A 23,066-nucleotide genomic window follows, 5' to 3' on the forward strand; every position below is an offset into this window, starting at 1 on the left:
CATTTTCCTTCCTTCCTGTCAATTCATCTCTGGCAAAGTGAAGCCAAGTCATTAGGCTCTGATAAATCATTTCTTTTTTACCCAAATTTGTATGCTTGTTTATTTATTTATATTAAGGTATAACTGACATATAAATTATATTAGTTTTGGCGCACAACATAATGATTTATTACTTGCACAAATTGTAAAATAATCACTGTGTTAAGTCTAAGTTAACATCCACCCCCATACATACTGATTTCTATGTACCACCCTTATCAGTGATCCGCAAAGGGTGGTCTTTTTTCAGGGAAGTCCTTTATTAAGCAGAATGGAACATTCTATGAGTATTTCAAAATGGTTGTTTGCTTACTCCTCTTACCCACCCACCCACACCAGAAACACATGAGGATTTTTCTCCAATATACATCCTGAGAACCTAGTAGAGCTCCTGGAGGTAAAGCTCACAAAAATGCATGTTCCCCCCTCCCAAACTCCCCTGCAAGACTTTGTCTCTCAGACCAGTCTACCCTGAGCCTCTGCAATTACACTTTGTGTTCCTATGAGAACTGGCTTCAGTGGAAACCTCTGCTTCTGGCCTTCTGCTCTAAGTAAACTGTAATCCTCTGTTTCCACCTCTCTGTCCAGCTTTCAGGGCAGAGGTTCATCCTATGATCTCAATTCTCTGATGACCCAAGGATTGTTGATTTTCACTTTAGTAGCTTCTTTCTTGTTATGAGGTTGAGAGTGACAACTTCCACTTTCTTTCCATGTCACACCACAATGTAGAAGTCAATTTCATATGCTTTTTGAAGAGATTCACTTCCCATGCTCCACTGGCTATCTGTTTGGATTATTTTTTCCTGCTTCTGTGCCTTTTCTTCAACTAGAAATTCTCTTCCAACCTATAAATAATGGTAAACACTGTATGGCTCATTCAAGCTTCCCCTCAATTGTCCCTTGGCCAGACCAATGAACAGTGGATTCTCTTTACATACAAAACATTTATGGTACCTATTCCCTCTACCATCCAGCATACCTAAACTTTTGTCTTGCTCTGACTTTTTCTGATCATTTTGTGGCTTAATCTTTCAAGAAAGACCATGTAAAATCCATAGAGTGAACTAAACTAGCCTGAGAGTTGATGTGATTCCTTTCTCCCTGAGGGTCTCCTGAGATCTTGCAGGATGAATTCAAAGACCAGAGAATTCATGTATGCTAACTATAAAGGGAATGTCCTCCCACCCCTGAATCCCAAACTTTTAGTCACCTACAGGCTGTCTTTATAAGAATAAGAAAAAGGCATTCTTCCTTTAAGAACTCTACTTCATGCTCTCATTCATTAGCATAGTCATTTTGTGATAGCAAACTACTTTACTACCATCTGCAAGGAAGTGTTGAAATACATGCACATCTATGATGCTTACAGTGTGAATGGAGCCCTCTTGGACATGCATGAAATATCTATACATCCAAACTGGGAAGCCCTGCTTCTGATAGCTTAAGACATTTAAATGGGATTCTCAGTCAGAACCATAAACAGAGTTGTGGTTGCCAAGGGGGACAGGGAAGAAGTGGGATGGACTGGGAGCCTGGGGTTAATAGATGCAAACTGTTGCCTTTGGAGTGGATAAACAATGAGATCCTGCTGTATAGAACTGGGCACTATATCTAGTCATTTGTGATGCAGCATGATGGAGGATAATGTGAGAAAAAGAATGTATATGTGTTTGTGTGTGTGTGAGTGACTGGGTCACTTTGCTGACAGTAGAAAATTGACACAACACTGTAAACCAACTATAATGGAAAAAATAAAAAACATTAAAAAAAGAACCATAAAAAAGCAGACTTCTGAATCCCCCTTATTACATTTAAAAGCCAACATTTTATTTCTTTAAATTTTCTCTTTGCTCAGTTATATTTCTTCTCCCTTTCTTTGACTATTATCTGTTCCTCAAAACCCAGCCTAAGTCTTCATTTCAGTTAACTCTTGCAAACCTGAGTGATCTCCCACATTTCATAAAAATATACCACTGATCTACCCCCCATAGACTTCATTATATATTGCTATGTCTTGTTCACTCTTATCTCAGAAATTTTAGCTTTTCAATCTGAGGAGACTGAGATGCCCTGAGCAGAGAGAAAACGCTTTTAGGAGTTCCTGTCATGGCGCAGTGGTTAACGAATCTGACTAGGAACCATGAGGTTGCGGGTTCAATCCCTGCCCTTGCTCAATGGGTTAACGATCTGGCGTTGCCGTGAGCTGTGGTGTAGGTTGCAGATGCGGCTCGGATCCTGTGTTGCTGTGGCTCTGGCATAGGCTGGCAACTACAGCTCCGATTAGACCCCTAGCCTTGGAACCTCCATATGCCATGGAAGCGGCCCAAGAAATGGCAAAAAGACTAAAAAAAATAAAAATAAAACGCTTTTAGCTTTTCTTATGTTCCCCCAGTGCATTGATTTGGGGGCACTGACTGGTCTTTTCGAAAACACATTCTGTTGGGGTGATGGTATCCTTAGGAGACAAGTGGATTGTAGGTTCTCCTAAACTTTTGTGGCCTTGCTCTTTGATGGTTGACTTCCTGGGTCTCAGCTATAATTAATCCTCTCCATTTTTTGCAACTTTACACCTGTACAAAGACATAGCCAATTCTGAACAAAAAGTACTACCCTAGACTGAGAGTGTTAATGAAATTTCCACAAAAATGTAAAGGTAAACAAAAGGTGGTTCATATATTTTTTTTACTGAGTTTTGGAGTTTTGGTGGTTTTCTTATCAAGGCTACATACACATACATAGACACATGTACCCTTTCTGTACTGGGTCCTGAGAAAAGTTATATGCAAGAGATAAAAATGGATTCAGTATGGTATCTGCCCTCACAGAGGCTCAAACTCTTATTGGTGCATAAAAATAAACTCATAGAATCCAGTAAGCACAGGAGAGATAATGAAGTGATGTGTAAGAGCGCAGAGGATATGGAGAGGAGCTAGAGAATCAGAGGGATAGGGGCTTTGACCTGCATTATGAACCCAGAAGTTTACTTGGAAAGAATAAAAGAAAGTATGTTATACATAACATGGAAAAGATAGCAAAATCAAAGACATGGTGAAAGGGAGTGGAGAGATGTGCTAGATGATTCCCCTAGAGCGTACTTTATGGTAGAGCTGTGCAAATAAATGAGCTATGGGAAGGGGTCAAGTTTATAGAAAGTTCAATAGAGAAGCTATGTATTAGAATTTTTTTTATTTGAAAGTTCTGGGACCCCAACTCAAACTTGCTTAAGCAAAGAAGGAGCAGGAAGGGGGCTTGGGAGAGAGCCAGAGAGAGTGATAGAGGGAGAAAGAGTCAGGGAAAGGAAGGGAGGAAGGAAGGAGAAAGGAAGGGATAGAGAAAGAAAGAAAAAGAAAAGGAAGGGACTTCCCATTGTGGCTCAGTGGGCTAAGAACCCCTTTAGTATCCATGAGGAAGTGAGTTCAATCCCTGGCCATGCTCATAGGTTAAGGATTCACTGTGGTGTATGTCACAGATGCAGCTTGGATTCCATGTTGCCATGGCTGTGATGGTGGCATAGGCCAATAGCTGAGGCTCTGTGTAGAACCATCATCTGGGAACTTCCATATGCCACATGGGTGGCAAAGAAAGGAAGAAAGAAAGAGAGGAAGGAAGGGAGGGAGGGAGGAATTGTGGGGTTGAGGGAGATAGGAAGGAAGAAAGAGAGGGATGAAGGGAGATAGGAAGGAAGAGAAGGAGAGAGTAAATAAAAGAAAAAGAATTTATTAGTGTATGTATCTTAAGGTGAGCCTGGATCTAGGTATTCAAAGTTAGGAGCATCAGAAATGTCGTTCTCCAATTTTAATTGCATCCTCCTCTATATTGAATTCATCTCTCATGATGGCAAGTGGCCATCAGTCCTCCACATTTCCATTCTATTAAGTCAGCTATCCCAATAGAAAGGGAGCTTCATTTTTGTAATGACCCTAGCAAATTCTATGACTGTCTCTTTGGATAGACTTGTGCCACATGTCAATCTCTACACCAGGTACTGAGGTCAGAGTGTCAAAGTGCTTTGCTTGACTTGCTCACAATGTTCATTTCTAGAATCCCAGGATGGAATCAGCTGTACCCAAACCACTTGAATTTTGTGTAGGGGAAAAGAGAGTACTCCAAAGAAAACTGAGAAGCTATTACCTAAGGGAAATGCATGCAGAATATAAAAAAATGAGAGAAACCACTTATGGAGGCCTTAGAAAACTAGGCAGAGCTTATGAAATAGACATCAGTAAATAATAGCTAGGAGTTTGTAGAAGCAATTTAGATATCTTGAAAGAATACAAGCTGGAGAGAAGCCTGCTGGAGAGTTTATAGCATGGAGTCAGGCAGCCTTTATATAAATGCAGCCCTGACACCAATATTCTGAGAGTATGATGACATTCAATGGACTTTGCTTTCATGTGGTCTCTTATCTTCACTGTCCATTACAGAAGTCACTAGCCGTACGTGGCTATTTCTATTCAAATTATGTAAAATTAAATAAAATAAATTTAAGAAATTCAGTTCCCCACTTGTACTATCCACATTTCAAGTGCCCAGTAACCACATGTGGCTAATAGCTACCATATTACATAACACAGAAGAGAACATTTTCAGTATTGCAGAATGTTCTAATAGAATGCATTGGATTAAACTATTGCTTCCATCATTTCAGTTAATTTTCCCAAGAAACATATGTGCTCAGATATCAACCTTTAGTTTTCTGGCCAATTTAAAATAATGAGAAAAATAGAGTAGAATTATTCTGCTAATGATAGATCCAATATAGAATCTCCAAAGAGAAGCTTAAGCTCAAACCTGAAATTCAATTAAAAATGTTGATTATCTATCCATTGCTACACCCATTCCCCTGTGTACTCTTTTTCTCTTCCTCTAAACATGTCCTGTCAAGTTAGAAAATAAGTTGTAATTATAGGAAGCTAGTCAGTTTGATTAACAGATAACAATTAAGCATCTATTGAAAGGAGAGAACATGATGTTGGTTTATTCTGGCTTTGGGGCTCCATGACCCTCTATTGGTCTTATGCAGACCTCCAGCAGGGTTTAGAATACAATTCTCCAATTCCTCTGTCAGCCACCACCAGGCACCCTGGATGGTCCTGACAGCCTCAGGGGAAGCCTAGAGTTCCAGGAATGAATCTTATTACTGTTGAAATATATTTATGAGTGCCACATCCCCAAATTGTATTGTATGTTTCTTAAAGGAATTTTCATGGCACATAGAAGATGTTCTGAGTTTTATAAATGCCCTGGAGATGAATGTTGAGTGTTTTTAAGCATCAATTTGCAGGGAGAAAAGGGAATGGGATGACAACCACTTTTTACTGTACCTTTCCTATGACCAGACTGTGACAGAGATTTCACACAAAAACTGCCCATTTAAATACAAGAACTCTGTCATGTAGGAGTTATAACCCATTGTTACCAGTAAGGAAACTGAGGCTTAGTGAGGTCAAGCAATTTCACAAACATTTCAAAGGTTGCCGTTAAGTGGTAGAGGTGGGACATAAACCCATCATTGTTTGACACCAATTTCAAGTTTTCCACCTTAAACTCCAGCAGTACTTGCCAAACAGATAAGAAAGCATTGTCTTTGGCTGGGAAAAATCCCCTCCACTTCATCAGAAGTCCGCAAGTCTCCAGTTGGGAAGTTCTAGGAACTTAGGCAGTATTAAAGTGGGAAGATTTTGCTTTTGTCAGGAGTATATATGAAAGGATCTGGGCCCACTTCTTGGGTGCATATATTCATCGGATCATTCCTCTTCCAGCAAACAATTAAGAATCTATTATGCATCAGATGATGGGGATATAGAGAAGGATAAATCATGAATTCTACCTTCAAAGAGCTCACAAAACCCTAGATGAGATAGATATGTAAATAAACTATTACAAAGCAGGGTGACAGTTATAATGAGAAAACGACAGATAAGGTGCCGTGTAGTGGGATTCCACAGGTAGGATGGTGAGAGGAGCAGCCAGGAGCAGGCAGCAAGGGGATGCATTGTAGAGAAGTTAAAAATTGTAACAGAAGCAACCAATAGTTAGGTTGCTGCTGCTTCTTTTTTTGTTTTGTTTTGTTTGTTTGTTTGTTTTAATGGCTGTATCCATAACAATACTTCTGGGCCAGGGACTGAATCCAAGCTGCAGTTGTGACCTATGCCCCTATTACTCAGCTGCAGCAATACCGGATCCTTTCACCCACTGCACCTGGCCAGAGATGGAACTTAAATATCACCATGTATTGTCAGCAATAAAATTCTCCTTCTTCCCAAAATACTCTCTTAATCTAAATTCTAAATAATTCCTGGTGTTGCTGTTACTTGCATATTTGAATAATATATACATAAAGAGGAAATTGGCACATTTGGGCCACCTTTCCTTTAGGAAACATTTACTCTAGTTGGAAATTAATTCAGAGAGCCTCCGGGTTAAACTATCAACTCACCACCACCCAACACACCTCCAGCCCCCAACACAGACCAGACTACACTTATCTCCAGAGTCAATTCCTAATGGTACAGATGAGCTCACTTTTGATGTTCCTTATCTCCTTATCTCCAACCTCTGTACTACTACATTCCTGAGTTTAAACAGGAGATTCCAAGTAAGCAATGGAAACACATGGTTGGAAAGTGATAGGACTATAGTTGCTTCATACTAAGTGACCACTTATTTGACTTAAAATTGAAAACAGGGAAACAGTACAAATGATGAGTTGCGATGCCTTTGTTACAGGTCAGAAGAGATATTAATTCATACATGAAATATAGTACAGATTTTGTAAATATCTTAAATTGGCACGTATTCTTTTAAAACTGTCAATTGTTTTTAAACTAGTGAACACATTAAGAAATAATGATTATTAGGAATCATTATGTGATTTCAACTGAACATAATTTTACCATTTATAAGAGAAAGATGTTTTTAAAAAAATCTGTTCTGAATATTTGATACACTGAGTCCAGCACTGGTCCTGGGGGCTCAGAGGAGGTCTCCAACACCTATAAACTTGAGAGAGCCTGATACATTCAAAGAGCTCAGGATGGTGGGATTCTAGGATATGTGTTGGGAGTTACAAGAACTGAGTTTGATGAGGCCAGCAGGGACCGGGTAAGGAGGGCCAGAGGTTTAGAAGGCTTTGAAGAGGAGATAAATGGTTAAATTGTGCACTGGAGAGTCCATTGACAAGAAGTATGACCACAGGCAGCAGGCTGTTGTTTTATGTCATTTTATTTTTTTCCACTTAAAAATTTTTAACAACTTGTCATTTTAAATTAACTTCAGGCTTGCAGAACAGTTGCAAAAAGACTTTTCAAATATCCTTTGCCCAGAATCCACAACAGCTATATTTAAGCAGAATTGATATAATACTTTAGATACACTACTATAATCTAGACACCTTATTTGAATATCACCAGTTTCCCACTAACACCCTGTCTTTTGGGCTGGGATTCAAAGCAAGATACCATACTGCATTTAGTTCTTGTGCTTTAACTTAGTATCTCTTCCAGTCTTGGACAGTTGTTTTTTGTTTGTTTGTTGTTTTGTTTTGTTTTAATAGTTATTTTCCCAATACATTTTTTTTCTACTGTACAGCATGGTGACACAGTTACACATACAAGTACACATTCTATTTTCGCACATTATCATGCTCCATCATAAGTGACAAGACATAGTTCCCAGTGGTACACAGCAGGATCTCATTGCTAATCCATTCCAAAGGCAATAGTTTGTATCTATTAACCCCAAGCTCCGAATCCATCCCACTCCCTCCCCCTCCCCCTTGGCAACCACAATGCTATTGGACAGTTCGTGTGTGTGTGTGTGTGTGTGTGTGTGTGTGTGTGTGTGTGTGTTTGTCTTTTTTTTTAGGGCCACATCCACAACATATGGAAGTTCCCAGGATAGGGGTCCAAATCAAAGCTGTAGCCATCAGCCACAGCCACAGCCATAGCCACAGCAATGCAGGATCCAAGCTGTGTCTGTGACCTACACCACAGCTCACACCAATGCTGGATCCTTAACACACTGAGCAAGGCCCTTGTCCTCATGGATACTAGTCGCGTTTGTTAACCACTTAGCCACAACAGGAACTCCTAGTCTTGCACAGTTTATTAATCTTGCTTTGTTTTTCATGACCTCAGCACTTTGGAAGAGCACTGGCAATTTATGTTGTTGACTAAAACATAAGTAGACAAAAATTGAGTTTGTCTAGTGTCTCATTTTAAATTTTGGCAGAAATACTGAAAAATTTATATTATGTCTTCTCTAAATATATATCAGGAAGCATTTGTTGACTTGTGACATTACTGATAAGGTTAACGTCACTTTGTTAGGGGATACAGGCTAGGTTTCTTCACTGTGCTAATGATTTTTTTCCATTTGTCATTAAGAAGTATATTGTGTGGAAATATTTTGAGACCATACAAGTATCCCTTTTCTCATCGTACTTCCATCCACTAAATTTAGCATCCACTAACCATTCCCACCTGAAACAATTTTTACTGTGATGTTTCTCAATGATGATTTTCTATTTCCACAATTTATTCTACATGTTTCAATTGGAATTGTGCTGTAAGGCAAAGCTGTCATTTGTTCATCTATATCAACACATAAATGTGTAAATGTACATTTAGATAAGTATCAGTATATAAGTATGTATCAGTGTAAAGCCATGGATTCTTATTTTAATCTATGGTTTATAACTGATTACTGTCATTATTTATTTTGTATCTTAAAATTTCTCAGGTTTGGCCACTGAAAGCCTCTTTATGTTGACTCACACGTCTTTGTAACATGTCCCCCAAGTTTTCTTCTTGTTCAAGGTAAGTAAAAGCATATATATTTTGATTTTTAGGAAAAAAACAGAATTTGAATATATTAATTAGGTCTCTTTTTTCCTATTCCTGACATTAGATCATTTGATATTGTCTCATAGATCTAGGAAGCTCTTTTCTGTGTCTCCAAACTTCCACTCATGTTTCTTCTTGTGTTTCAATTTGTAATGTCTGATGACCTGTCTTTAAGTTCACTGATTCTTTCCTCAGTGTATCAATTTACTAATAAGCTTGTCAAGAGCACTATTCATATCTGTTACCATGCATTTTTATTTCTAGGATTCATACATAAAATTTTCCTGTACTTTCTTTATTTCTTCAAAAACTACCTCCTAGTTTATTGTCCATTAATGCTGTTTAATATTTTATGGAGCTTTTAATATATTAATTATATTTATGTTTAATCCTCTCTCTCATGTTTTCAACATGTTTTACCTTTGAGCATGATTCTGCGTTTTGCTTTGTCTCTTGGACGTGGGTGCATATTCTTCATTTTTAGCATCTTGTCATTTTTGATTCAGTGTCAGACACTTCTTTATAGATCAATAGTGGCAGAGATAAATAGTATTTTGTCAAGGCACACTTCTGTTGGGCCATTGGTGAGGGAGGTTAGTCACTCTGGTTAGAACTTGAACTAGGCTTAGGTTTTATTGTTTCTAGTGTTACCTATAATGTATTCTAGCTTTAAATTTTTTCACATTACTTTATGTTTAGATTGGGGGCTCTGGCAAGGAGTAGCATTTCTCAGTGCTCCTGTTCCACCTTCAGCTGTCAGCCTTCCCTATGCAGCTGTGCCACAGAGTGGTTTCTCTCCATGCTCTTAGCCATTCTGTACTTTAGTCACTTCTAATTCTGTTATTTTCTTCCTTGCACTCTCTTTTAGTTTATTTGCTTGTGCAATTTTTTTATTTTTGTTGAGCTGGTATTTATTTTTTACTTTCATTGTTTCATTTTTATTATAAGAATCTACATGGCTATGCAGTTTCCAACAATTTTTGCTTTAAATATATCCATATGGAGTTCCCCTCATGGCTCAGTGGTAATGAACCTGAATAGTATCCAGAAGGATGTAGGTTCGATCCCTGGACTTATTCAGTGGGTTAAGGATCTGGCGTTGCCATGAGCTGTGGTGTAGGTTATAGATGCAGCTCAGATCTGGCATTGCTGACTTAGGCTCAGATCTGCCTGCAGCATAGGCTAGCAGCTCCAGCTCTGACTCAACCCCTAGCCTGGGAACTTACATACGCTGTGGTTGCAGCCCTAAAAAGATCATATATATATATATAGCCAGAAATTCTGATAATCACTGTTTTCAGTATCATTAATTTTAAAAAATTCTGTATTTTCAATGTGTTCTTTCCCTTTATTTGAGGTGGTTTTTGAGTGGTACAAGGGAATTTGGGATTTTTTTTTTTAGTAGTTATATCTAAGTGTTCACTTGTTTTTGCCTAGTGATAATACAGTATTTGTATTTTCATTTTATGGAACTTATTTCTAATTTCTTCATAATTTAATTTAACATAGGATTAATTTTGTGATGATGCACAAGTTGTTTAAAGGAAGATATATTCTCTGTTATCAGAGTGGGATGTATGTGTGTGTATATGTATGTATTTTTTTGAGGAGTTTAGATTTTATTTTATGTGTCAAAATAAAATTTATTTTGCTCAAAATTAAGTAGAGCATGATGGGATCAGATATATATATTTTTTATGGTTTTTTTCTCTCAAAATGTCCGTTTTTTGTCCAAATTGAATCCTACTTTTGGCCTCAATTAGTCAAAGCTCTAGGCTTGCTTTCTTTCTTTTTTTAAACTTTATTGTTGTATAGTTGACTTACAATATAGTGTTAGTTTTAGGTGTACAGCAAAGTGAATCAGTTATACATATATCATTCTTTTTCATATTATTTTCCAGTATTGGTTATTACACATTTTGAGTAGATTTCTCTGTGCTAGGTAGGTCCCTAATACTTATCTATTTTATGTATAGTAGCATGTATATATTAATCCTAACATCCTAATTTATCCATTCTCCTAGAGTTTCCCCTTTGGTAATCAAAGTTTGTTTTCAAAATATTTGAGTCAATTCTGTTGGGTGAATAAGTTCTTTTTGTATCATTTTTCTTAGATTCTACATATTAGTGATCTCACATGATATGTCTTTTCCTGTCTGACTCCATTTAGTATAATTTGTACATCCATCCATGTCATGGCAAATGGCATTATTTCATTCATTTTATGGCTGGGTGATATTACATTGTGTATATATATAAATATATATACAAACACACATATAATGTAATATATGCATTATATATATAATGTAATATATGCAACACACACACACACACACACACATATATATATATGCCATATCTTCTTCATCCATTACTCTGTGATGGATATTTAGGTTGTATCTATGCCTTGGCTATTGTAAACAGTGCTGCAATGAATATTTGGGTACATTTATTTTTTTAACTTTATTTTATTTCTTTAATTATTTCCCCAATACAATTTTTTTTCTACTGTATAGCATGGTAACCCAGTAACACATACATGTGCATATTCCAGTTTCTCACATTGTCATGCTCCATCATAAGTGACTAGACATAGTTCCCAGTGCTACACAGCAGGATCTCATTGCTAATCCATTCCAAAGGCAATAGTTTGCATCCATTAACCCCAAGCTCCCAATACACCCCACTCCCTCCCCCTCCCCCTTGGCAACCACAAGTCTATTCCATAAGTCCATGATTTTCTTTTCTGTGGAAAGGTTCATTTGTGCCCTATATTAGATTCCAGATATAAGTGGTATCCTATGGTATTTGTCTTTCTCTTTCTGACTTCCTTCACTCAGGATGAGAGTCTCTCGTTCCATCCATGTTGCTGCAAATGGCATTATTTTGTTCTTTTTTATGGCTGAGTAGTATCCCATTGTGTATATGTACCACTTCATCCTAATCCAATCATCTGTCAATGGACATTTGGGTTGTTTCCATGTCTTGGCTATTGTGAATGGTGCTGCAATGAACATGCAGGTGCATGTGTCTTTTTTAAGGAGAGTTTTGTCTGGATATATGCCCAAGAGTGGGATTGCCTGGTCATATGGTAGTTCTATGTATAGTTTTCTAAGGTAACTCCATACTGTCCTCCATAGTGGTTGTACCAGCTTACCTTCCCACCAACAGTGCAGGAGGGTTCCCTTTCTCCACACCCTCTCCAGCATTTGTTATTTGTGAACTTATGAATGATGGCCATTGTGACTGGTGTGAGGTGGTATCTCATGGTAGTTTTGATTTGCATTTCTCTAATAATCAGGGATGTTGAGCATATTTTCATGTGCTTGTTGGCCATATGTGCATCTTCCTTGGAGAAATACCTATTCAGGTATTTTGCCCATTTTTTCAATTGGGTTGTTGTCTTTTTTGCTGTTGAGTTGTATAAGTTGCTTGTATATTCTAGAGATTCAGCCCTTGTCCATTGCATCATTTGAAAGTTTTATCAAATTCTGCAAGTTGTCTTTTTTGTTTCCTTTGCTGTGCAAAAGCTTGTCCGTTTGATTAGGTCCCATTGGTTTCTTTTTGCTCTTATTTCTGTTGCTTTGGGAGACTGACCTGAGAAAATATTCACAAGGTTGATGTCAGAGAATGTTTTGCCTATGTTCTCTTCCAGGAGTTTGATGGTGTCTCATCTTACATTTAAGTCTTCCAGCCATTTAGAATTTATTTTGGTGCATCGTGTGAGGGTGTGTTCTAGTTTCACTGATTTGCATGCAGCTGTCCAGGTGTCTCAGCAATGCTTGCTGAGTAGACTTTCTTTTTCCCATTTTATGTTCTTGCCTCCTTTCTCAAAGATTAATTGACCATAGATAGGTATCTGGGTTTATTTCTGGGTTCTCTGTTCTGTTTCATTGGTCTGTCTGTCTGTTTTGGTACCAGTACCACACTGTCTTGATGACTGTGGCTTTTCAATATTGTCTGAAGTCTGGGAGAGTGATGCCTCCTGCTTGGTTTTTCTTCCTCAGAATTGCTTTGGCAATTCTGGGTCTTTCGTGGTTCCATATAAGTTTTTAGATGGTTTGTTGTAGTTCTGTGAAAAATATCCTGGGTCATTGGATAGGGATTGTATTGAATCTGAAGATTGCTTTGGGTAGTATGGCCATTTTTACAATACTAATTTTTCCAACCCAGGAGCATGGAATATCTTTCCATTTCTTTATGTTTTCTTTAATTTCCTTGGTTAATGTTTTATAGTTCTTGGCATATAAGTCCTTTACCTCCTTGGTCAGGTGTATTCCCAAGTATTTGATTTTTTGGGTGTGCAATTTTAAAAGGTATTGTATTTTTGTATTCCTTTTCTACTATTTCATTGTTATTATACAGAAATGTGACTGATTTCTGAATGTTAATCTTATATCCTGCTACTTTGCTGAATTTGTTGATCAGTTCACATAATTATTGGTTTGAATCCTTAGGGTTTTCTATATAATCATCATGTCATCTGCCTACATTGACAGTTTTACCTCTTCTCTTCCTATTTGGATGCCTTTAATTTCTTTTGTTTGATTGCTGTGGCTAGGACTTCCAGTACTATGTTGAATAACCGTGGTGAGAGTGAGCATCCTTGTCTTGCTCCAGCTTTTAGTGGGAAGGCTTTCAACTTTTTTCCATTGAGTATTATATTTGCCCTGGCTTTGTCATAAATGGCTTTGATTATGTTAAGGTATGTTCCCTCTATAGCCACTTTGATTAGAGTTTTGATCATGAATGGATGTTGTACTTTGTTAAACGCTTTTTCTGCATCTATTGAGATGATCATGTGGTTTTTGACTTTCTGTTTTTAATGTGGTATATGAGATTAATTTATTTGCATATGTTGAACCATCCTTGTGAACCTTGGATGAATCCCACTTGGTCGTGGTGTACTATCTTTTTGATATGTTGTTGGATTCGGTTATCTAAAATTTTGTTGAGAATTTTTACATCTATATTCGTCAAAGATATTGGCCAATAGTTTTCTTTTTTGGTGGTATCTTTGTCTGATTTTGGCATTAGGGGGATGATGGTGTCATAGAATGTCTTTGGGAGTTTTTCTTCTTCTTCAACCTTTTGAAAAAGTTTGAGGTTGTGTTTAATTTCCTCTTTGAATGTCAGGTAGAATTCGCCTGTGAAGCCATCTGGTCCTGGACTTTTATTTGTAGGGAGTGTTTTTATGACATATTTAATTTCATTTCTAGTAATTGGTCTGTTCAGTTGATTTATTTCTTCTTGATTTAGTTTTGGCAGGCTGTAAGTCTCTAGAAAGTTGTCCATTTCTTCTAGGTTGTCAAATTTGTTGGCCTATAATTGTTTATAGTATTCTCATATGGTTTTTTCTATTTCTGTGGTATCCATTGTGATTTCTCCTTTTTCATTTCTGATTTTGTTTATTTTGGTTTTTTATCTCCTCTTCTTGGTGAGTCTAGGTAGAGGTGTGTCAATTTTTCTTACCTTTTCAAAGAACCAGCTCTTGGTTTGACTGATTTTTGCCTATTGTTTTTTTTGAATCTCTATTTTATTGATTTCCTCTTTGATCTTTATGATTTCCTACCTTCTGCTGACTTTAGGTTTTTCTTGTTCTTCTTTTTCTAATTCATTTAGGTGGTGGGTTAAGTTGTCAACCTGAGATTTTTCTTCTTTTTTGAGGAAGGCCTGTATTGCTACAAACTTCCCTCTGAGCACTGCTTTTGTCACGTCCCATGGATTTTGAGTGGTTGTGTCTTCATTATCATTTCTCTTGAGGTATTTTTTAATTTCCTTCTTGATTTCCTCCTTGACACATTGGTTTTAATAGCATGTTGTTTAGTCTCCATGTAGTCAGTTTTTTCTCACTTCTTTCTCTGTGGTTGATTTCTAGTTTTATGCCATTGTGGTCAGAGAAGATAATTGAAATAATTTCTATACTCTTAAATTTATGAGGTTAGCTTTGTGCCCCAACATGTGATCAATTCTTGAGAATGTTCCATGTGCACTTGAGAAGAATGTGTATTCTGATTTTTTTGGATGTAGTATCCTGAAAATGTCAAGTCTAAATTTTCTATTGTTTCCTTTAGGATCTCTGTTGCTTTATTGATTTTCTTTCTAGAGTATCTGTCCATTGATGTGCACGGGGTATTAAAGTCTCCTACTATGATTGTATTCCCATTGATTTCTCCTTTTCTGTCTGTTAGTATTTGTTGTAGGTATCTGGGTGCTCCGATATTAGGGTCATATATATTGATGATTGTAATATCCTCTTCTTGAATGGATCCTTTAACCATTAAATTGTGTCCTTCTTTGTCTTTCTTTATGGCCTTTGTTTTAAAGTCTATTTTGTCTGATACGAGGATTGTAACTCCTGCTTTCCTGTCTTGTCCATTGGCATGAAATATCTATTCCCATCCCCTCACTTTCAATATATGTGTATCTTTTGCCCTAAGGTGAGTTTCTTGTAGACACAGTAAATTGAAGGTTTTTGCTTTTTTATCAAATCTGCCACTCTGTGTCTTTTGATTGGAGCATTCAGCCCATTGACATTTAAGGTGATTATTGATAGATATTTATTTATTGCCATTGTTTTCCAGTTGACTCTGTGTTTCTCTTTTCTTCTTTTTTTGGTTGGATGATTTCCATTTATTCTATACTTGAGTACTTTTCAGTTTTTGTGAATGTAATGTTTGTCTTTGATTTGTGGTTGCCCTGTTTTTTAAGTATGGTAATCCCTCCCTATATCTGCTTACTTTAGTCTGATAATCATATAGGCTCAAACACATCATTAAAGTAAAAAAAATATATATATTTTTTTTCTTACTTCCCTAACCCACACTGTGTGATTTTGATGCCTTTTTTTTTTAACATCTTCATGTTTGGATCTGTATGCTGGCTTGTTTGAGTGACTGCTTTCCAATTGTGGTTTCCTCCATCCTAGTTCTTCCTTTTTTTTTTTAATTTAGAGAAATCCTTTCAGTATTTCTTTTAGAATGGGTTTTGTATTACTGTACTCTTTCAGCTTTTGTTTGTTGGAGGAATTCTTTATTTCCCCTTCTATTTTAAATGATATTCTTGCTGGATAGAGTATTCTAGGTTGCAGATTTTTTTCTTTTAAATATGTCTTGCCACTCCCTTCTGCCCTGTAGTGTTTCTCTAAAGAAATCAGATGATAGCCTTATTGGAGTTCCCTTATAATTAACACTTTGCCTTTCTCTTGCTGCCTTTAGAATCTTCTCTTTAAGTTTTACTATTTTTATTGTAAAATGTCTTGCTGTGGACCTGTTTGGGTTCAACTTGTTTGGGGCCCTCTGTGCTTCCTATATCTTGATAACAGTATCCTTTAGATTTGGGAAGTTTTCAGCCATAATTTCTTCACATATATTTTCAATCCCCTTTTCTTTTTCTTCTCCTTCTGGAATTCCTATTATGCATAGATTGGCCTGCTTTATATTATCCCATAGGTCTCTTATATTGCTTTTTTTTTTTTCATTTGGTTTTCTGTCTGCTGTCCTGATTGGGTGATTTCCATTATTCTATCTTCCAAGTCACTAATTTGTTCCTCTGCATTATTCATTCTGGTCTTTATTGCCTTTAGCTCAGTTTGTATCTCTGCAAATGAATTTTCTAATTTATGTTGGCTCCTCCTTATATTTTCTAGCTCCTTTCTGAGGGAATCTGCATTACCGTTCATATCCTCTATTAATTCCTTCAGTATTTTCACTATGTCCCATTTGAACTCAAAGTCTGTCAGACTGCAGAGGTCTGATTCATTGTTGATTGCTTTAGGTGAATTCTCCTCTTGCTTTAACTGGGAATGGTTTCTGAGCTTCTTCATTGTACTTGTGTTTTTCTGTGAATTTGGGGAAGCCAAACTTTAGTTTGGCACACTCCAGGGTGGTCTTGCAGGGCCGGCTTTGTGAGGGCAGGGTGCAGGTGCCGGGAGTGCACAAGGGTGCTGGCAGGCTGGATCCATGTGGACTGGGCATAGGTGCTGGTGCCTGGAAGGAGAGCTCAGCTCTCTGAGATCCAGTGGGCAAGACTGCACACTGGGACCCAAGAAGTTTTCTATGGTGGCCTACCCCTCCTCCTCTCCCCTTCCCAACAGTTGTGCCTTGCCTCTCCTGTGGGTCCAGACTTTCTCCTGTGTTCCCTCTGCCATGGCTTTCCACTCCCCAGCCCTTAGCATACCACTGCCCCCACCAGCAGTGCACCACTCCTTAATCCCTTAGGCTGTCTCCACACCACCACTCCCTAGTCCCTTAGGCTGTCTCCACCCCAGCCTGCTCCCCGGGAATGACCTCCAGAGCCTAAGTATCAGTGCCCAGCCCCCACTGAGCATCTCAGTCTGTGGTGTCTGCCAGTGGTTCAGATGGTCTGTGCATCTCTCACTCTGCTTTTTGTATCTCAGACCTGCTGCTGTGCTTTTCTAGGCTTCTTGGAATTCCCTCTGATTCAGGTGATCTTTCCATTGGTTAGGTGGCTTCCTAGGGTGTAGGTTCCCTTTCTCCTTCACAGCTTCCTCATGGGAGTGTTAGACCCATCCTGATTCCTTTTCTTTCTCTCTCTCTCTTTTTCTTTTGTTCTGTGCAGTTCTGTCAAGAGTTTCTTGACACTTTTGGAGGTTTAAGTTCTTCTGCCAGCATTCAGTTGATGTTCTGTGTGAATCATTTTACAAGTAGATGTGGTTTTTTTTAATGTGTTTGTGGGAGAGGGTGAGCATGGCCTCTTACTCTTCCGCCATCTTGCAAGCTCTCTCCCATTTATCTTTTTGAATTTTGTCTGGATATATGCCCAGGAGTGAAATTGCGGGATCATATAGTAGTACTATATTTAGTTTTTTTAAGGAACCTCCATACCATTCTCCATAGCAGTTGCACCATTGCACATTGGCTGTAGGAGGATTCCCCTTTCTCTGTGCCCTCTCTAGCATTTATTATATGTAGGTTTTGTTTGTTTGTTTGTTTGTTTGCTTTTTTTGGGTCACACCCATGACATATGGAAGTTGCCAGGCTAGGGGTTGAAACAGAGCTATAGCTATACCTGCTGACCTACACCACAGCCTCAGCAATGCAGGATCCAAGCCATTTCCGCAACCTATACCAGAGCTCACAGCAATGCCGGATACTTAACCCACTGAGCAAGGGCAGGGATTGAACCCACATCCTCATGGGTACTAGTCAGATTCATTTCTGTGCCAGAATGGGAACTCACTATGTGTAGACGTTTTGATGATGACCATTCTGACTGGGGTAAGGTGATACCTCATTGTAGTTTTGATTTGCATTTCTCTAATAATTACCAATGTTGATCATCTTTTCATGTCCTTTTTGTCCATCTCTCTCTTCTTTGGAGAAATAACTATTTAGATCTTTTGCCCATTTTTTATGTGGTTGTTTCTTTTGTTTGATATAGAGATGTATGAGATATATGTACATTTTGGAGATTAATCTCTTGCTGGCTACTTCATTTGCAGATTTTCTCCCACTCTAGGTTGTCTTTTCCAACTTTTTTTCTTTCATGATTACCTTTGCTGTGAAAAAAATCTGTCAAGTTTAATTAGATCTCATTTCTTTATTTTTATTTTCATTACTCTAGGAGGTGTATCAAAAAAGATATTGCCATGATTTATGTCAAAGTGTGCTCTGCCTATATTTTCCTCTAAATGTTTTATAGTATCTGGCCTTAAGTTTAGGATCCATTTTAAGTTTATTTTTGTGTATGATGTTAGGGAATGTTCTACTTATTTCTTTTACACATAGCTGTCCGCTTTTACCAGCACCACTTATTGAAGAGACTGTCTTTTCTCCATTATATATTCTTGCCTCCTTTAGATTAGTTGACCATAGGTATGTGTATTTATCCCTGGGCTCTCTATCCTGTTCCATTGACCTATATATCTGGTTTATTTTGTTTTGCAGTATTATACTGTAGCTTTGTAGTATAGTCTGAAGTCAGGGAGCCTGATTCCTCCAGCTCCATTTTTCTTTCTCAAGATTAAGCTATTTGGGCTCTTTTGTGTTTCCATAAAAAGTTAAAAAAAAAAAGATTTGTCCTAGTACTTCGAAAAAAATGCAATTGGTAATTTAATAGAGGTTGCACTGAATCTGTAGATTTCATTGGGTAGTATAGGCATTTTGACAATATTTATTCTTCCAATCCAAGAGTATGGTACATCTTTGCATTTATTTGTGTCATCTTCAGTTTCCTTCATCAGTGTCTTACAGTTTTTAGAGTACCAGGTTGTTTGTTTTTGTTTTGGAGGGGTTGCCTCTTTAGGTAGGTTTATTCCTAGCTATTTTTGATGCAATGGTAAATAGTATTGTTTTCTTAATTTCCACTCTGATCTTTCATTGTTAGTGTATAGGAAAGCAAGAGATTTTGTATATTAATTTTGTATCCTGAAACTTTACTAAATTCATTGATAAGCTCAAGTAGTTTTCTGGTAGCATCTTTAGAATTTTCTACATTAAGTATAATGTCATCTGCAAACAGCAACAGTTTTACTTCTTTTCCAGTTTGGATTCCTTTTATTTCTTTTTATTCTCTGATTGCTGTAGGTAGGACCTCCAAAACTACATTGAATAAAATTTGTGAGAGTGGACATCCTTGCCTTGTTCCTGATCTTTGAAGAAGTTCTTTCAGCTTTTCACATTGAGAATGATGTTAGCTATGGATTTATCACATATGCCCTTTATTATGCTAAGGTAGTTTCCCTCTATGCCCAGTTTCTGGAGATTTTTTATCATAAATGGGGGTTGAATTGTAATCAAAAGCGTCTTCTGCATCTATTGAGATGATCATATAGTTTTTATTCTTCTGTTTGTTAATGTGGCGTATCACACTGATTGATTTCTGAATATTGAAGAATCCTTGCATCCCAAGATAAATCCCCATTGATCATGGTATATGATCCCTTTAATGTATTGTTGGATTTGGTTTGCTAGTATTTTGATGAGAATTTTTCATCTCTGTTCATCAGTGATATTGGCCTGTATTTCCCCTTTTTTTGAGATGTCTTTGTCTGGTTTTGGTATCAGAGTGATCATGGCTTCATAGAATGAGCTTGGGAGTGTTCCTCCTTCTACAATTTTTTGGACTATTTTCAGAAAAATAAGTCTTAATTCTTTAAATGTTTGATAGAATTTTCCAATGAAGTCATTTCCTGAACTTTTGTATTTTGAAAGTTTTTAGTCACAGTTTCAATTTCAGTGCTTGTGATTGTTTTATTCATACTTTCTTATTCTTCTTGGGTCACTCTTGGAAGGCTGTACCTTCGTAGGATTTTTTTCCATTTATTCTAGAGTTAAGCCTTTGAAGTATAATAATTTTATATTGTTATCTCAGTGTTGATAATCATGATTTAATTCCCCAATAATATATAGGCCCTTTTGGGTTTGTTTTTTGTTTTGTTTTTGTTTTTGTTTTTGTTTTTTTTTACTCAAATGAATTTATCACATCTGTAGTTGCATAATGATCATAACAATCTGATTTCACAGGATTTCCATCCCATAACCCAAGCACATCCTCCCACCCCACAAACTGTCTCCTCTGGAGACCGTAAGTTTTTCAGTGTTCGTGAGTCAGCATCTCTTCTGCAAAGAAGTTCAGTCTGCTGTTTTTTTCAGATTCCACATGTCAGTGAAAGCATTTGATGTTGGTGTCTCATTGTATGGCTGACTTCACTCAGCATGATAATTTCTAGGTCCATCCATGTTGCTAAAAATGCCGGTATTTCATTCCTTTTAATGGCTGAGTAATATTCCATGGTGTATATGTACCACATCTTCTTGATCCACTCCTCTGTCAATGGACATTTACGTTGTTCCCATGTCTTGGCTATTGCAGAGTGCTGCGATGAATATCAGAGTACATGTGTCTGCGAGTCATTGTTTTCTCTGGATAGATGCCCAGGAGTGGGATTGCTGGATCAAATGGTAGCTCTCTTTTTAGTTTTCTGAGGAAGCTCCATACTGCTTTCCACAGAGGTTGCACCAATTTACAATCCCACCAACAGGGTAATAGGGTTCCTTTTTCTCCACAACCTCTCCAAAACTTATTATTTCTAGCCCTTTGGATGATGGCCATTCTGGCTGGTGTAAGGTGGTACCTCATCGTGGTTTTGATTTGTGTTTCTCTAATAATGAGTGATGTTGAACATATTTTCATGTTTCTCGGCCACCTGTATGTCTTCTTTGGAGAACTGTCTGTTTAGATCTTCTGCCCATTTTTTGATGGCGTTATTTGTTTTTTGTTGTTGAGCTGCAGAAGGTGTTTATAAATTTTGGAGATTAATCCCTTGTCCGTCAATTCACTTGCAAAGATCTTCTCCCATTCTGTGGGTTGTCTTTTCGTGTTGTCTAGGGTTTCCTTTGCTGTGCAGAAACTTTAAAGTTTGATTAGGTCCCATTTGTTTATTTTTGTTTTTATTGTCAATACTCTGAGGGGTGGATCTGAGAAGATGTTGCTGTCGTTTATGTCAGAGAGTGTCTGGCCTATGTTTTCCTCCAAGAGTTTTATAGTGTCTGGTCTTATATCTAGGTCTTCAATCCATTTGGAGTTTATTTTTGTGTATGGTGTTAGGGAGTGTTCTAATTTCATTCTTTTCCATGTGGCTGACCAGTTTTCCCAGCACCACTTATTGAACAAGCTGTCCTTTCTCCATTGTATATCCTTACCTCCTTTGTCATAGATTAGTTAGCTGTAGGTGCATGGGTTTAATTCTGGGCTTTCTATCCTGTTCCACTGGTCTATATGTCTGTCTTTGTGCCAGTCCCATGCAGTTTTGATGACTGTTGCTTTGTAGTATAGTCTGAAGTCCAGGAGCCTGATTCCTCCAGCTCCATTTTTCTTATTCAGGATGTCTTGGGCTATTCTGGGTCTTTCATGCTTCCAAACAAACTTCAAAATATTTTGTTTGACTTATGTGAAAAATGTCCTTGGTAATTTGATAGGGATTGCATTGAATCTGTAGATTGCCTTAGGTAGTATAGTCATTTTGATAATATTAACTCTTCCTATCCACGAGCATGGTATATCATTCCATCTATTTGTGTCATCTTTGAATTCTTCCATCAGTGTCTTATAGTTTCGAGAATACAGGTCTTTTGTCTCTTTAGGTAGGTTTCCTCCTAGGTATTTTATTCTTTTGGATGTGATGGTAAACGGGATTGCTTCCCTAATTTCTGTTTCTGCCCTTTCATTGTTAGTGTATAGAAATGCCATTGATTTCTGTGTATTTATTTTTTATCCTGTGACTTTGCCAAATTCATGGATGAGCTCTAACAATTTTCTGGTAGAGTCTTTAGGTTTCTCTAGGTAGAGTATCATGTTGTCTGAAAATAGGGATAGTTTTACTTCTTCCTTTCCAATTTGGATTCCTTTTATTTCTTTTATTTCTCTGATTGCTGTGGCTAGGACTTCCAGAACTATGTTTAAGAGCAATGGCGAGAGCAGACATCGTTGTCTTGTTCCTAATCTCAGCAGGAATTCTTTCAGCTTTTCACCATTGCAAATGATGTTCACTATGGGTTTTGTTGTATATGGTTTATCATATTGAGATAGGTTCCCTCTATGCCCAATTTCTGAAGTGTTTTTACCAGAAATGAATGTTGGATTTTGTCAAAGGCTTTTTCCACGTCTATTGAGAGGATCATATGTCTTTTATTCTTCAGTTTGTTAATGTGGTGTGTCACACTGATGGATTTGCAGATATTGAAGAACCCTTGCATCCCTGGGATAAATCCTACTTCACCATGATGTACAATCCTTTTAATGGATTGTTGGATGCGGTTTGCTGGGATTTTGTTGAGGATTTTTGCATCAATGTTCATCAGTGACATTGGCCTGTAGTTTTCTTTTTTTGTGGAATCTTTGTCTGGTTTTGGCATCAGGGTGATGGTGGCCTCATAGAATGAATTTGGGAGTATCCCTTCCTCTGCAATTTTTTGAAATAGTTTCAGAAGGATAGGTGTTAGCTCTTCTCTAAATGTTTGATAGAATTCGCCTGTGAAGCCATCTGGTCCTGGCCTTTTGTTTGTTGGAAGTTTTTTAATCACAGTTTCAATTTCAGTTCTTGTGATTGGTCCATTCATCTTTTCTATTTCTTCTTGATTTAGTCTTGGAAAGTTGTACTTTTCTAAGAATTTGTCCATTTCTTCTAGGTTTTCCATTTTATTGGCGTATATTTGC

The 23,066-nt window shown here is 37.5% G+C and overlaps 1 long non-coding RNA gene across 1 annotated transcript in view; it reads left to right on the top strand.

The window, feature by feature from the left end:
* Positions 1-23,066, top strand: part of LOC106506047 (uncharacterized) — a 52,028-nt gene that overhangs the window by 17,861 nt on the left and 11,101 nt on the right. Inside the window, exon 2 of the long non-coding RNA XR_002338517.2 lies at positions 8,782-8,858. This is a non-coding gene — a long non-coding RNA (uncharacterized LOC106506047). The remainder of the gene's footprint in view (positions 1-8,781; positions 8,859-23,066) is intronic.

Source organism: Sus scrofa, chromosome 14 (genome assembly GCF_054392235.1).
Source record: "Sus scrofa isolate SSC_HxYL_T2T_F1_AM1 chromosome 14, Sscrofa_HxYL_maternal_Yorkshire_Landrace_v2.0, whole genome shotgun sequence".
Taxonomy (NCBI): domain Eukaryota; kingdom Metazoa; phylum Chordata; class Mammalia; order Artiodactyla; family Suidae; genus Sus; species Sus scrofa.